Source organism: Nasonia vitripennis, chromosome 2 (genome assembly GCF_009193385.2).
Source record: "Nasonia vitripennis strain AsymCx chromosome 2, Nvit_psr_1.1, whole genome shotgun sequence".
Classification (NCBI taxonomy): domain Eukaryota; kingdom Metazoa; phylum Arthropoda; class Insecta; order Hymenoptera; family Pteromalidae; genus Nasonia; species Nasonia vitripennis.
In genome coordinates this window covers 12,343,725-12,361,174 of record NC_045758.1, presented here as the reverse complement: position 1 = coordinate 12,361,174, position 17,450 = coordinate 12,343,725, and the positions used below count along the sequence as shown (strand labels likewise).

The window sequence follows — 17,450 nt, the reverse complement described above, 5'->3', positions numbered from 1 at the left end:
CGAATCACGCAGAGAGTTGCGCCTGCGCCCGATGCGGCTGCAGTCGCGCTGCGCCGCGATGCACGTGGTTACACGCTCACGCACACACAGACACGCGAGAGAGTGCAAGTGTGTCAAGGCGCGACCTGAATTTTCCTACTCCCTCCCTTCTCTCTCTCTCTCTCTCTCTCTCTCTCTCTCTATCTCTCTCTCTCTCACTGAAGGAGTTCAAATCTCATGCGAATCGATTTGAACTCCTTGCCTTAGATCGTCATTGATGGCACACCTATTCCATTCACCAAATCAGTGAAAGATTTAGGAGTTAAGATTACTGACGATCTATCATGGAACAGTCATATCTCATCCATCTGCTCTCGGGTCCATGGAGTGCTGAATCGTCTACGATTTAGGACATACTACTTATCTAGTAGCCTTCCCGCATTTAGACTATGCGTGCAATGTGTTCTGTGATCTCTCAGGATACTTAGACCTCAAACTGATGCGTCTTTTTAATACATTAGTCCGATTTATATTTCGTTTACCACGCGACGCCAGGTTATCACCGTATATTGCTAAACTGGGGTGGCTTCCGCCGGACAAGCGTAGAAGGTATTTTTTGACTGTAACAACATACCAGATTTTAAAAACTTCAAAGCCTTCTTATCTTACCGCATTTCTACCGCCATTAAGCAGTGATATCCGAAGATCCGAGAGGAATCACTCCTCGGCATTCAATATACCTACCGCCACTACTAGGACTTATTTTAGGGGGTTCAGTATTCAAGCGATGACTCTATGGGATTCCATCCCCTGCAACATTCGACTAAAAACATCTATTGCCTCATTCAAAGTTGCCCTATTCGACTACCAATTGAATAATTAATTAGATCGAGCTTTAAACTGTTAACTAGTGTTTAGCATTAGCGATAAACTGTGATCAATACCGCTTTAAGTAGCCCTAAGCCCCTCGTTGTTAACTACGTTAGTATTTCAAACTTCTATCATAATTTGTTATATCTTGCGCAACATTGTTTTCCTATTGAAAGCATAGTATATACATCTATATTTATATATTGGTCTCTACTTTCTACTTTCATGCGTAAATTGTTTATTATATTATAAAGTTTATTATTGTATCATTTATATGCACCCCGGCATACGGTTCTGATGGGCCTTGCCGGTAATAAATAAGTGTTCAATCAATCAATCAATCACTCGCTTCGTATGCCTACTCCTTTGTCGGCTATACTACTCTCTCGCTTGCACTACTGCAGCGCACGGCTCACCTGCCGCGGATATCTAGCTTCTCTATTAGACTCGCGCACTGCATCACGCGACACCAAAAGTGTCTTCGACACGCACGCGTATATATACTTGGCTGCAGCCGCTCTGGAAAAGCCGCTTTTTATTCACTTTCGCGCTCGCCGAGAGGAGAGCCTCTTCTCTCTCGTCCTTTAAGCTGCTCCTTCGACGAAACGCACGCAAACGTCTTGCGCTGACTTTCCCATAGTAGCTCTTTCTTTTCAGCACTCTCGGAGCGATCGAGACTTTCGATGCACCGATTCTTCCCTGTTCCGCCTTTTTAACACGCTTTCGCCGAGCGGCGTTATTATTGTATCTCGTCACGAGTAGCTTTCGAGGGGAAAATTCCTCGGTGGAAAAGTCCGCGGTGATCTGATCTCCCTTTTATCCTCTCTCTCTCTCTCTCTCTCTCTCTCTCTCTCTCTCTCTCTCTCTCTCTCTCTCGGACATATAGGTGTATACGCGAAGGGCCGCTCAAGGGCGTTAAAACGGCGCCGCCATCGCCGCGTATTAATGGTTGCTGACCTACCCCTACCTATACCCCTACCCGTCGGCGTCCTCCCGGCGACCTTATTGTCCTACCCCAAGCCGCACGACCCTCTTTTCCGCCAACAAACACATCGCAGTTGCCGATGCCAATCCTCGAAGCGCGATAGACTCGCACACCCTATCCTATAATTCAAGGTCGTAGTTGGGAGTGTAGACGCAAGGTCGAGGCGTAAAAAACGAGAGCGACGTGTTGCGGTGGAAAACTTTGGGGATAAAGTCCTGCGCGACGTCGGTAAACAGAGCGTCAGCCAAATTTTTCGCTGATTCACGCGCGCGGAGCAACTCTTCCTCCCAAGCGTATCCAACAAGCGCGTAATGTTTGTACTGCTTATGTGTGTATACGACTGCAGCGCTGATCTCCTGAATAGCGGCCGAGATTACGCGCGGAGAGAAAAATACTGAGGCGCGTTACGAAATTCCGGAAACTGTATTCCCGCTTGCAACGTTTCCGATTTTATGCGCGCGGCGGTATAAATATTCTCCTCTCTCGCAGTGACAGTAGCTTAGAAAAATATGCAACTGGTACAGTTCACGGCCTGCGATGACTCTCGAATCTCCACCAGCGATAATTTTTTTTGTCCCACCGCGCGTCATCGGAGCGCTGCGCACCAAAACAGGAGTTTCGACTCGTTATTTTTTTCTCTCTTTCTCTCTCTTCGGCTTTTTTCGCAAACAGATATAGCGCGCAATATCGCACATCCGCGTGTGTTGCGACGACTAACACATTGAGGCGCACTTGTGCGCGTGAGAATACACAGGCCGCTATCGGCTTCTTGAATACAGTCGCGCGAGAGGCACCGCGCTGTGACCCCTTGACTCTGGAAGCGATATATTATGCTTAATTTATAATGCCTCCGCGGACGACCGATACAGTATAATTGCAATGGCTGATCCATTTTTTGAATGAGTTTATTATCGCCGGGCTATAATACAATGAGCTCTTTTTTGCCAGCTCTTATAATCAACTGCTGCAGAGCTCGATTCAACTCGGCTCGGAATTATGTTGTGCATACGAAAACACGTTCTCTGGCGCGCGTATAATAATTGCTTTTTTTGATTACCGGAGCCATGGCCAGCCACGCGTGGGAGTATACACGGCAAAAGCAGCAGCAGCAGGAATAACAAGCAGGATTCGCCTCAAAATTACTCCCAGGAACCCTCGCGTCGTCCCACTCATTTTCAATGCTAAAATTCCCGAGAGCCATCGATAAAGCTCCTATCGAAAAGCGCGATGAGCTCTCTTATAACCTTGACTCTTATATACGCCGAATCGCGATCTCGAAGCTTCTCTCTTTCGCGCGCGCGATGACAGTCGCTCTCGCGCGGTTCGCTCGCCTCGTTGTACACAGACTATACACGCACGGCAGCAGTGCCGGGGGTGGCGTCGTCGGTGCTTAAGGGTGAGTGAGCCGGGGGCGCCGGGCACAGACAGGGCGTGGCTCTCGTCCTTGTCTTCGACCTCGTCCTTGAACCTAACCCGCGCGTCGAATTTCTCCACTTTTTTTTACGCGACTGCTCTCTCTCTCTCGCACCTATATACGCCGCCGCTTTTTCCTGATGTCTATAGACCCCCCTCGGCGTCGTTGATTGCGCGCGTTTTATCTCGGCAGAGAGATTTTCGCCTCTATCGCCTTCTTCTCCAGGTGTCCCCGCACATGTGCGTGTATTTATAATAACTCGCGCTTTGTGTCCACAAGACTTTTTTTCGCGCGAGCAGTCATGCGAGTAACTGTATAAAACGCGGCGCGATAGACGTTTGATTAACAGCCGAAGCATGGCTCGTTCATCATCGTTCGGTGTACGTGTCTGCGTGTATGTATACTTAGCTGCTGTTGCTGAGAGAGCGAGAGAGCACTTCATCTCCGAGGACTCACCTGAAACAGAAAGTAAAGACAATCGTGAAACATCCGTATGCAAAAGATACCGCGAGAGAACAGTCTGTTGAATCAACTGGCGTTAGCGGACTACGGCCGTATGTGCGTATACAGTGACAACTAAGTCGACTGAATTCGTTTTCAATCTGCGCGCGCGAGAGACCTGAACAAACAAATCGCATCTCCTCGATCGCTGCAATTTCGAAATATATACGTACACCGATGTCAATGTGTCGTGCACGAGCAAATTAATTCTTAATTTATGGGATTATACGAAATCGCGGCTTGATATCTCTACTCTTTCGGGCTACATCGAACGTTAAGGCCAATATAATCAATATCACGCTTCGTCGCCGAGCAGCACAGCGCGTACCTTATAACAATAAAATTAATTGCAGGACTGACTTGCCGCGCGAAAATATAAGCCAGCGTGGCAGCTGGGTAGAAAGAGGGGGGAGGGGTGGAAAGGAAGAGAACTTTGAGGACGCCGAGAGGTGTACAGCCTCAAGACGTATAGAGGGGCGAGATTTCGCGCGAGCGCGAGGGATGAAAGGAGACAGATCCCGCGGTAGTCATGGCGACTGTAATGCCTATCACTAGGGTTGATCGATCCGCGCCGCACGGTCAAGGTTATTGTTAAAGCGTTGCTTCACCCCGGGCTCAACAGCCCGGCCTATCCCCCGCCGCCCCATCGCGGCGGCGTATACCCGAGAAAGTACGTACGCGCCAGTCGAAAAGCCACCCAGACAAGGTCATAACCACCGCCGCCGCACCATTACCGCCGGAATGAGTCGCATTCTCGATTTCTCTACTGGAATTCACATGTGGTTATCTGCTCGATTTGATACGGTGAATGCCCGGAGAACGGGTAATTTTTTTCGTTAGGTGGAATGTTTTACTGATCGAAATTTTTTCTCTTCTGATACTTTGAGAAGTTTTGCTCTCTTCTCGTAAAGTTCGCCCGTAGCAGAGAGAGTGAGAGAGAGAGAGAGATTTTAGATTTAGATTTAGATTTAATTGTTTTTTTTTATTGTTGTACATTGTGTTGTACATATACAATTATAGTATATTATAAAAAGAATAAAAATTTTGTGTAAGGGTGCTAGTGCGTGTGAAGTGGAATGAAGTGAGATGAGATGAATGAGAATGTGTGTATGTTGTGTGATGTTTATTTGTTTTCCAGATTGAAGAAGTAATTTTTAGCTGCTCGTTTAAAGTGTGATATGGATAGTATGTTGCGAAGATGAGATGAAAGGCTATTCCAGAGGTAGGAAGTTCCAGTCTTGAAGGACGGGATGTCCAGTGGAGCCACCTCACCCCTCACAGGCCTGAGCGCGACGTGGAAATCAAAATAGGCTAATAGATAAGTAGGTATTGAGGTGTTGAACATTTTTCTTAGAAAACAGGCCATGAAGTATTTCCTACGTCCGGCGGTGTTAAGCCATTGCAGCTCACGCCTGTAAGGGGAGATGTGCTCGTCCCTCCTCACACCGTAGATATAACGGATTGACAAGCCTCTGCAGTTTTAAGTCAAGTTCCTGAGTCAGGTCGCAGTAAGCAGAGAGAGAGAGAGAGAGAGAGAGAGAGAGAGAGAGAGAGAGAGAGAGAGAGAGAGAGAGAGAGAACATATCTGTCTCCCGTCTTCATTCATGGTATAAAGCAGCTGATAAGAGGCTGTGCGCCATTCCAGAAATATAACGGGTAATCGTGTTTATTTCGCGATTAGATAAGCGGGGCCCGCACTGTTTAAATAATTAGCGAAAAAAGCAGATAACAGCTAACATAATCACGGCTTATACACCGGTACCCCCGCCGCGATATCTGAAAATACAAGGAAACCCATCGGATTTTAGAGAAAGAATCACGACGTGTACGAAACGAAATGGCAGATTAGATAGCACGGTGCAGGTTTTCGCCGAAAAATCAGCCATCACTGTGTACACCCAATACGTGTGCGTGTGATATATCGATTATATCAGAAACGAGTTAGCAGCTGCTTCATACGAATCCTCGGCGGCAGAATCAGCATAATGTGAACCAAAAAATGAACCCTCGCGAGTAAAACAAATTCGCATAAGAATCACCTTGGCGTCTCTCTCCTTCCCTCGGCCGAAAGCCCAAAGGCTGCGGAATAAAAGAAGGATCCCGTGTGCGTAAACAGGATGACGAACCGCGAGAACGGAAAAATAGAGGATCAGCCCTCGGCTGTGCGCGGCCGTGACCTTGCGCCGTTCTTTCCCGCGGGGGTTATCGAGCGCCAGAACTTGCGCCGTTCGGCCTCTCTCTCTCTCTCTCTCTCTCTTTCTCCATCCAGCCTACGCCACGGCGTATAGCTGGTACTTTCTCTCTCGACGGCTCAGCCGCGGCGTCATCCCCCACCCGGCGAATGTACTCTCGCTTTCGCGACGACAACGCCGGGGGAGAGAGCGGCAACAACCCTTGCGTGGGCGAGTCTAGACGTAGACGCGACGTCCTTCTCGCTGTATACTTTCGACGTGCGCGATATATTTTCCACCAGCTCCCGTCGGGAAAACAAGGTGAGAGATTTCGCTGAGTTTACAGCGCGGCCCGAAGGATGCAGGTCGACCCAAAACGGAGGAAGCATATTTTACGCGGAAATTTCTCGACGGATTGATGACTCTTATTTTAACCGAGTTCTCGCTCCGAACTGATGTAATTATTGAAGCTACACGCGTCCGAGGAATAATATTTTCGTCGCATATATTCTGCTGATCAATCATTTTCTCCTCGCGATCGAGACGATATTTTTATGTTTATAGCAATAGATAACTCGGCGAGAGAGCGACTGCAAATTTCGCAGAGACACGTCGAGACGATATAGTTTAAATAAGTGAGCGGATTGAATTCCGAAAGTCGCAGACGTTATCGGTCTCTCTTCCAAAAAGCTCGATATAGCGAGCCAAAGGGGTTGCAGGTATTCATTATTTCTCCGGCATAGTCTGGCTCTCCTATCTTATAGCTTCTCGTATTATCTCGCAGCGACAATATCGCGCTCGGATTCGAGATAACGGCGATTTTTCGATCAGCGACCCTTGAGCCATTATTTTCCTCTCGTGTTTACGTGCTCCCAGCCTCGTATAGGCGCGTATATGGAAGATCGTCGTCCCTCTATATTTTACATCCCCTCGAGTCCGTGCTAGACGTTCGGCAATCGCTGTGACGATTGCGGCCCAGAAACGCATTTCGCGCGCTTTATTATTCGAAACAGTAGCTCGACGTCCGAAAGCACAGCTTGTGATTGATTGCTCCAAATTTCGCGTCGGACGAGAGCGAGAATTGAGAGGTGCGGCGTGAAAAGCACTCAGGGGAGGGCCAAAATCAACATTAAAGAGCTTCGAAGCTGCTGGATAAATATCGTAGCTCGCGATTTGGAAAATTCAGTCGAATCGATCTCGAACACGAATTAAAATATCCAGACGGTTTTATTCAATCATAAACGAATACATTTATCTCGACGCTGAAAGATGTATCAAGCCGTGTCTGGTTCAAATGCACGCGAATGCGATATTTAAAACTGCAAGTAGACTGATTCGTTTTCTAATTCTTTCAATAATTCAGCTGAATTTCTCGACTCGCGCCCGATCGGAAATTATTCTATCCTCGACTAGACTACTCGATAAGCGTCAGCCATAGTGACGATTGTATTTTTAGCGGAATCAAGAGCTCGACTAACGAGAAGATGAGTCTGGATTTTTCCAATAGTTCGATTATGGACCGATGAGTAAAAGCATTCTAAAGTGAAGAAACACGATAGTATCTGTGCGGTTTTTAGAGGCTGAAATTTTAACGAAAAGAGCAGCAGTCGATACCGCGTACGTTCGCCTTTGCGAGGCACAAAAAAATGCGCGTAACGCACACGCGGTGAATCGATAAGACCGGCGCCCCAGACGACCTTCGAGGACTCGTATTCTTCTCTGGGAAAGGGGCAAGGGACTGAAGACAGAGAGGACGCAAGTGCCTAACCTTCTAAAGCCAAAGCGTAATAAATCAGCTCCATCAAAGCGGGATCGGCGCTTATCTCACACCGCGCGCGTCCATTTTTACCACCTATATTTTCCATTTCCGTAAAGAGTCTAAAAGAAAGCGTATAGACTCGCTCTGGTCCATCAGGCATGAAACTTGCAGAGCTTTGTATCGCGATTGAATTCGAAGTTGCGGGGAAAAATATAACTCTTTCGAGGAGGGGCGCTGACGAGTCCGCCACAGAAATATCGGCAGGATTATAATCAAGTCTGCGGACATTAAGATCGTCGCGTTGCGCTCGCTCAATAATTCCGCACTTTTTGATATATAAGCTGCCGCGCGGATGACAGAGACGCTGAATAACTCATACGATTTCGAGAACACGGCGACTGTCTCGTATTGATTAGATTTCAGGATGATACTTCAATCGTGACCCAGTATAAAATCGCTGCCCCGTATAACACGCACACACACAGAGAAAAGCGAAAGCGTCGAGTCGCGTCCCTTCCTCGGAGCGTTTTATTTTCGCGCCCCCAATGAGAGAAGGGTTCGCTCGGTCGTTGAACGCATCAGCGCCGCCGACGACATAATGATCGAGCCCCGACGTCCACCCTCTTGCGGTCGTACTTCTTTTTTCCCTCTCTCTCCCTCTCTAGTTTATTACTCCCCGACAATTTTCCAACTTTTTTTGCCGCGCGCGCGCGCGCACACACACCTCGAACGGGATAAATAAGAGGAGCAGCAGGAGGATGCACACTTTCTCGGGGCTGCGGGTGCAAGTTTCAGCCCATTAGCATGTCTGAGCGAGTTGAATCGCTGCAAGCGACCGCGAGCCGCGCGGGTGCGATCGACACCGAATTCTCCTATAACTTATTGCAACTGCATACGGCGAACTCTCTCTCTCTCTCTCTCTCTCTCTCTCTCTCTCTCTCTCTCTCTCTCTCTCTCTCGCTCGCAACTATACTACGCTGCTTATTAGTGGTAACCGCCGCAACTTACTTCTTCTTTCGTACTTTTCCCTTCTGCGCGGCTTTCCTTCTTCCTACAGCCCCAATCGCTCGGCGACGACAATGTACGCGTGGCATATGAAAGTTGCCGGCGCTCGATGGAGGGATCATTTTTGCAGAATAAAGAAGCGTTTATCCTTGTACGTGGCGTATAGAGCTAATGAGAAGCTGCAGCGAAGCGAACTTTCACCAACGAAAACTCATGGTTTTCCGAAAGGCCGCGCGAGGGAACGAGAAAAAAAAGGCGCGAGCTTGAATGCGCCGAAGAATGAGCTAGCGCAATCGGGAATGCTCAGAATGAGAAGAACGTTAACGCGACGATCGCGCATTCCTTCGAGTTAGTTGCAAAATTTCAGATGTGCGGCTGCGAATTTTTTTCCCTATTCTCTCTCTCTCTCTCACTCGCCTTTCCAACTCGGCTGCTAACAGCTTTTCTCTCGATGCATCAAAAGCGTTATCCCAGCATTTTTTCAATGCGAGCGCATGATTAATACGACTGCTGTCGAGTGCGACTACGTTACGCAGGATTTCCCAGAAGGAAAATAATTTAACGACCGTAGAGGTATATATGTTTCCTGCATTAAAAAACAGCCTTCGGAATGGTCAAAGACCCTGTGGACTGTGGTGAAAATCCAAAAAACCTTCAACTCTCATATAGCAGCGGCTCGAAAAGAAATTGAGCAAGCGCCCCGAACGCTGCGGCGCCAGTTTGAATATCTGTCCCGCGCGCAATAGCGCGTCGCTCTCGCTCTAAAAAAACTATCGCAACTCTATCGAGTCAACATAGAGAGAGAGAGAGAGAGAGAGACTCGCTTACGCGTTAGAATTTCGTGGTTGTGGCTGCACGCAGCCATAGAGAACTACACACACATACACAGATACAGACAGGGGCGCAGGGGGGATCTGGGTCGCGGTCTTGGAAGCGCATGTGCAGCAGCTCGCACACACACAAAGAGCGAGACAGACACATCGCGCATCAGCGCCGCAGCGCAGCGTCGATCGGTTGTGTTACGTTGCAGCTCGTTTTCCTCGACGTTCTTGGCTACGCCGTCTCTAAGGCTGCGGGTTCGACGACTCGCTTAGGCCTTCGAGCTTGTTTGTTTCATCGCGAGCGCGTAACGCAGCTCTGTGTGCGCGCGCCTGAGCTACGTACGTATACACGCAAATCCTAAGCTCAATACGCGAGCAGCGCGACTCTTTTCCTCTCATAATCGCGCGCGAGAGTTGCGTCACACCCGCACATACCGAGTTTCTGTCTGCAGTGCACAGAGAGAGAGAATATCTCGTTTTTCTCTCGCGATGGAAAATCGCGCGCATGGATGTATGTGGTCGGATGAGCCGCGCGTGTACAGCGTTGTTCTATAGCTATAGCGCCGATAAAAACGGGAACACAACGGATAGAGCGAGCGCCGCGCGGATAAATAACTGCAGCTCGCGCGCGCATTATTAATAGCGAGAAAGATTCTGCGCGAGCCGCCGTTTATGGTTATCTGCGCGATGTGTACCCAGCAGTTTTGTTCTGTGTACTATACGCGTTAGCGACGCGGTGACTCCGCGCTGAGGCATGCGATGGAGAAGGCTGAGAAGTAAAAGTGTATGGAAATCCTCGCAGTTACTTCGAATTTCGCTGAAAGTAGAAGTAGTCGGTTATGGTCAGACCAAGCGAAAATCCAGTCCCGAGCCTTAAAAATGTTCGCGATCCCAAGCGCAGGTGCAGCCGCACTCGCGATTCAAATTCAGCGGTTTCCTCATCCACCTCTCCCTCTCTGGAGCCCGTAAAAAATGTTCCTCCCATCGCTGCTGCCGTAGCAGGCACAGCAACGAGCATAGCTATCTAATTAACAGAATCTAAATCCGCGTAAATACCCTCGCGCGCGCGCGACGACGACGACGACGACGACGGTGAGAAATCGCGTCGATAAAACGCGATAAATAGATTGCGCTTTCCGCTATCGCGCGACTAGTATAGCCGCTGCATGCAATGCCCGACACGCACTGTGTCAAGGCCCCCGGCGCGCGAGCGTGCTAATGCTAATAGACTCGCCACTTGCAGTTACAACCGCTCGTACACACACACACACAGTCGTTGCGCTGCCTTCGCACACTACTTCGGAGTGTAATCCGCGTGACGCGCGCACGACCCGATTCGCGTCTTCCTATATCGCGCTGTCTTGCGAAGCTATAATACGTTATATATAACATCCCGGTCCGATTATACATATACAGGATATATCGTCGCCGAATAAGTTCGCGAGCGCGATACTTTCCCTTTCCTTCGGATGCGCCCGCGCGTGGGCCGCACGTAATCTCTTTCGGAACGGTTCGCGTAATCGAGTCCGCCACACACACACACACACACACACACACGCACACAAGAGTATCGTTGCGTCATGACTTCCGCGAGTGTGTATAGCGAGAGCACGCGGATTGCCAAACGAGGAATCGTCGTCGTCGCGCGAGCGAGCGTGTCCCAATCGGTTAAAATTTTCGAGAGAGAGAGAGAGAGATGCCGCCAGCATGAATATGCGCGCGGCGGAGCGCGAAAATTGATCGCCTAGACCGGCCCTCATCAATATCCCAGGGGCAAAAAGTCAAAATAATCCCGCGGAGCGCCGGTTAATCATTCATCGGGACGTGTCTAGCCTTTTGCCCCGGATTTTCCAGCGGCTATTGGAGAACGTCGCCGCGGCAGCTGAGAAAATTGGATCTTGAATGCGATTCCGATGTTGAAACAATGATCGGCTTTCTCTGCACCATACTACTCGCGCGATATAATTTATCGCGGCCATTAGACTACTGAATAATGCTCTCCCTCTTACGAGGAGATTCTCGCTAAACGCCGCGGCTTGTAATGTGTCAATTAACCGGAATAGTTAAGCCGTGCGCGCATAATGAGCCGCCGGTATAATAACCCTTCGGCGAGCGGCACAAAGAGCCGTGAAGAAGACGAAGAAGGGATGCGTGTACGACGACGAAGAGCCGATCTTGTAAAAAAAGATAAACATCGCGCGCGCCGGGTAACTACCGATTTCCGGGCAAAAGTCCTCTGGGAATCAAGAGCACACGCAGACAGAGAGGTGAGGTGAAGCAGCAGCGACGACGACGCATAAATAAAAGTGAGCGACGAGCTGACTTCCTGTGCGCATTCAATTTTACGCCGGCGCTCGAGCGACGAGCTCTCCTTTTAAGCCGACTCGAGCCACCGCCCGAGACTACTCCTTTTTCTACTCCTTTTTCTACTCCTTTTTCTACTCCTTTTTCTACTCCTTTTCCGCCACGAGATAACATCGCGGTGCTGTGTGTGCGCGTGTATACGCCTCGTACGAGTGAGAGAGCAAATATTGGGGAAGAAATCGCCGGAGGCCAAGCTTTTACATATCGATTGGCCAACGAGCGAATTTCTCCTGCCCGGTTGCCTGAAAAATCGGCGAAAATTATCGAAAGGTCGCGTCTTGCGAAACGAGATCTCACGTACGCGCGGTTCTACCTTATCGACCACGGTCTTTTTGCGGCTATTAGCGCTACGAAAAAGCGCAGCTTTGTTTCCTTTAGATCAAACACTTTTTTCCGCGAGTCATAACTCGATTAGCTGAACGCGAAAAAAGCTATTATTAATCTAAATATAACTCTGCACATATGCAAGTGTGCTAGCAGCAAAAAGAAAACTTATAGCACATACTATAATCCGCAGCCGAACGCAACGCGCTTACCGGGAAGGCGATTCTCGGCGCAGATTTCGCCGTGCATACACAAACGCTGATTCGCGCATAAGAACGCACGGCAATCTCGAGCGGAAATGCACGAGGAGCGAGGATCGGTCTCGGGCCTCGCGCGCATTCCCACAGGCATAATGAGCGCGCGCGAGTCGCGACCTTGGACGTGCTTTTCCTCTCTCGCGTTTGCACGGGCTTTTGTATACTTGCTCGCACGACTGACCGAGCTCCCTTGGCGAACTCGAGCGAGGAAAAGGGCATGTATAGTTAGCTAATTAATAGAGCACGCGATTTTTCTCCACAGCGAATTTCTCGCGCGCGCGCGCGCGCGTGTGTGTGTGTGTGTGTGTAGGAAGGTAGTACCGCTCTCTCGCGAGCGCAGGTACACACAGGCGCGTAGAGAGCGCTGCGGAGAGACAGGACTCACAGGTTAGCCTCGGCCCACATTGCCATAACACTTTCACTGACGTAACACTCGCGCTCGCGCGGGCTCTCAACTGTTGCGTTAGCGTGTAACGACGCCGCTATATGCGTCCCCCGCCCGGTCCCCCCCCCCCCCGTCCTCTATCCCGCGCGCGCGCGCGCGCGCAAAACTTCTCGATTGCGAGCTCGCGACAGAGCCTTCCTCGCCTCTCTTGGCTAACCATCTGTACGCGCAGCTCTCACCTGTCCCGCCATACCGATTTCTTCTTTTTCTTCTTTGTTTGTTCCATCTCTCGAATGGGTACATCGGTCGAAACACGCTGTATACACCCCAGAGCTTTCGGCGACTATTTTTATGGCTTTGACCCGGCAGTAAGCTAGAACGCGACTCCGAAGTCAAACAAACAAACAAACAACCTTAAGGACGTTCCAGTCATCGTAGCGGCAGCAAAACATCGTGGAAAGGTTGAACCCCCCCCCCCCCCCCCCCCTCGGCGGAAAATAATCCGGCTTTTCCGCGACTCCGTCGCTCGCTCGCGCTGCATAGTCCCACAATATTCCTTTCTCTCCTCCAGCGGCATAAAGCGCGAGCAGCAAAAGAGAGAGGGAGAGAGAACTCAGTAGAGCGCTGAAAAACGTTCTCACGGAAAAACATCGCGGCTGCAAGATCTCCGCTGCCACCGCGCCTTTGGCGCACACGTGGGAATTACGTTATGGCGGCACACACGCACACACAACAGTATCATAAGAGAGAAACAGAGAAACCGAGTGTGTGTGGATACGCGAGAGCTCCGTCCTTCGCTAATAATTATGCACACCTTAGCTACTCTTCCTTCATTTCTTCATTGCGAAGCAGTAGTAGTAGTGGCAGGAGCTTATTAGCCGGCGAGTTTTTCTATTCATTTAGTCGGAGTTTTTCTCGCGTCTTTCCTTCTCGTTTTGCGCAACGATTAGAAACACGCGCTTCTTTCATCGTTTTCAGTTCTGTCACGTATTATATACCTGCACACTCGCGCGAACACGACTTCGAGCGACGGCGAATCCAAGACAATGAGAGCTGTCCTTTTCGACGCGGCGAGGAGTGTGTACGTCATATAGCAGGTGAATCAGATAATACAAAAGGCTTTCACTCTCGTTCGACAGTCGAAAGCGGGTATATTCTTCTCTGTTCGTCGAACCGAGAGTGCACGAGTGCGCGCGCAGGTAGCGGAGAGTGAGAGCGCAGCAGCCGCAGCGGCAGCCCTGACCCGATTGCAGAAAATGTCAACACTATGGTCCCCTTAGCACTTCTCTCTCTCTCTCTCTCTCTCTCTCGTTTTCCATCAGCTGCACTGATACATCATCGCGCACGCAATCGCTCGGCTGCGTATCCAATTGATTTTTCGCGACGGTCCCTCGGTGTCATTACGGAGGCGATACACCGTCTGACATTGCGTCGTATCGGCTATGTAGCTGCCCGTTTTGGCCAAGCTAGAATCGCCCGCTCTAGAGAGTTGCAACACACGAGGACTCTCCTCTTGTTTTGACGGTATAGGTAGTCGCATACGCGTCCTAAATTGAACGGCATGCGCCGAATAAGGCGACGCGCGACACGGGCTGTTTTTCCGTGTGGAAGAGAGAGAGAGAGAGAGAGACCTTTGCAACGATGACTGTGTCTCTCTCGCGTACTCTCCGCGATTTCGTTATCCGCCGTGCGCTCCTGTATACACGGGCGATGAAATGCCGTTTATTCGCGTTCGGCGATTATAAGCACGCGCTTTGAGATACGCACACACGGCACTATAATGTATGCAGCGCTGGAACATTCTGGGTATTTCACGTCGGATTCGGGATTTTCACAAGAGCCTCTGATCGATAGTCATGGGATATTTCGTACACAGCCGTTGAATAAGACTCGAGTCAACCTTGAGGACTTCCTAGACAAACAGAACGCAGCGAGGTTTCGTTTTTTTCTCTCTCGATACATCGATGTATTGATTTTATTGGTGCTCGCGGAACGCAATTAGCACGCGATATTGAATAAATATTATTCGAGCCTCTCCGCGCTTATTTATTCCAGGCGACTGATCGCGACGTTCCAGATTTTCCGTGTATGCATATAATGCATGTACTCTGCAACGCGATGATACAGAAGACATCGATTATAACAGCGACGAAACACAATTGCATACATTCAATAATTACAATCCCAACAAGAATGCAGAAAGCATCCCGCGCGAGTCGTTATATAAATAAAGATGAGCGCGTAATTTAGCAAGCATAAAATTAGCGGTAGATTCTTACGAAAAAGCCGCTGGGAGAGGCTGCTACTGCATAGCAGCTAAGCGTTCTCCTTCGGGGAGAGCTGTGCTCTCTCTCTCTCTCTCTCTCTCTCTCTCTCTCTCTCTCTCTCTCTCTCTCGCTCGCTCGCTCGCGCGCGCGCCTGATCTATTTTCGCGAGCCAAGGGAATTTATGCGTTCGGGGAGGGTCAAGGGAACGCGAACGTTCGCTGCAGACTAGGAACAAGTGCATCGCTGCAGCCATATGGCTATTATACGCACACAGTTTATACAACAGCGGCACTCCTGCTGCTGCTGGTTACGCGCGTATAACGAGCCGATACTCGTGCATTTTTCACGACTCCATTATTATTCATCCTCGTGGATGTTTAAGTATAGCCGAAATATTGTTATTATTAATCGAATTTGCCAGTGAATTATTGAGACGAAGCCGTCGCCGAGCTATGGGATTCGCTCATTGTAATGAGCGGCAATTAAGTGAAAAGGAATCCGATAAAAAGAGCTAAACCAGGTCGCGCGCGCGTATACGCGTACACGAGAAGAGAGAAAAAAAGGGGAGATTTTCCCGCGAGCACACACGCGAGTGAAAAGTGCGAAGAGCACTTTTGCTGAAAACCATTTGGGGAAATTGATTTAATAGGCTCTCTCGCGGCCGATTATGTTGAGCACGCGAGTCTATGCGCGAAAGAGGAAGAGAGAGAGAGAGAGAGAGAGAGAGAGAGAGAGAGAGAGAGAGAGAGAGAGAGAAGAGAAAAGTTCCACGACGTGGCCACGGCGAAAGTGATTCGCCGTATACGTGCACACACACGCTCACGACGTTCATCTCATATAGTTATGTTTCCGCAGGTGTGAGCCACGCACGCGATGTGCATTCGCGATTTTTCTTCAAATCAACGCTCTAATAAACCACGCCATCCGCCCGTCGATCTTCTTTTTTATCTCAATTACCGGCGCGACGCGAGAAGACGTGTTTTCGAAAATGGCACACGCGCAATTCGTAGATGCTAATCTCGAAGATATCAGCTTATACTGCTATTAGACGCTTAATTGATCCTTTTTTCTTTCGCTATACCCAAGTATAAGCCAGCGTGAAACTGCGGCGCGATACATTTGACGCGCTATTTACGATGAAAAGTGAAAGATGCGTTATTTACACTCGCTGCAGGAGTATCCGAGCTTTTTATCCCAGCGGAGAGCCGTTTCTAGGATAACTGGCTGCGCGCGCGAGAGAGAGAGAGAGAGAGAGGTGTTGTGACTGCTAATGGGCTGGCTCTTATGCATTCATGAATACACGGCTGCGCGCATCCTAATAACTCGTGTACATACAAATCGCGAGCGAAAGATGAATTACATCTCGTCCGCGCGCGTGTGAGTGTGCGGCGACAGACGCGAGTCGCGCGAGCGCGGATACGTACAATAACATTTCAATTTGCCATTATTATCGGGGTCCGCAATAAGCGGGACAAGCGCGAGAGCTAAAAAGGCACGTAAGTGGTTGCGTAAGAAAAGTCCGCAGCGCGCGCGCACATAAAAGCGAGACAGTGGCATTTCCTGCAGAAGCCGACACAAGGTCCGCGCAAGCGAGTATATGTACACGGCTCTCTCTCTCTCTCCCTCTCTCTCTCGTAACGATGGTCATCGTAAGCCTTATCGCTTAGCAATGCGGTCGAGATTAAAAGCGGCGCGCGAGCTCGGCTGGCCTAGAAAAGGTCGTTAGCACCGCCGCCGTCAAGCGACAAGACGACGCTGCTATTATATAGTCTGCTACGCTGCATTTATACACACACTTGGCATCTCGACTCTACACAATGACGAGCGCGACTCTCGGTTGCACATGTGTGAACAAAATCCGCCGTCCCCCCTACTCGTATATCCAAGCGAGTTCCTCGCGTTTCGAAAAGTAGTAGTCGCGTAGTTGGGATTAGTAGTGCATTGTGTTTGTAGGGGAGGAATTGGGACAGCCAAATTTAAACGCGCGAACGGCGCTGCTACTGCTGTTGGCTTGCGTGTTTTTCAAGTGCAAGAGACACGACGATTGGTCTAGAGCGATTGCACTGCCAACGCGGATGTCTATTCGCGATCGGTGAGACTGATGAAGCGTTCAAGTCGGCGGCGGGCCTTGGCCGCTTTCCCTTTCGTTGCGATCCGTTGGCGTGCGGCTGTCTAGGGACGCTGCTGTACTGCCTCATGGTATCGGGATTCGCGCTGTTTCTTTACCACCGTCGAACGAGGCGGATTCCTTTTGAACGATAGCTGGTGACTCGATTATTGCACGCTTACTTTACCGGCGGTGGATACAGTGAGAGAGCACTGTGACGACCTACTTTACCGACAACGCT

The 17,450-nt window shown here is 49.7% G+C and overlaps 1 protein-coding gene across 3 annotated transcripts in view; it reads right to left on the bottom strand.

Moving 5' to 3' along the window:
* Positions 1-17,450, bottom strand: part of LOC100122824 (ecdysone-induced protein 74EF) — a 74,942-nt gene that overhangs the window by 27,938 nt on the left and 29,554 nt on the right. The gene's annotated exons all lie outside the window — the stretch shown is intronic.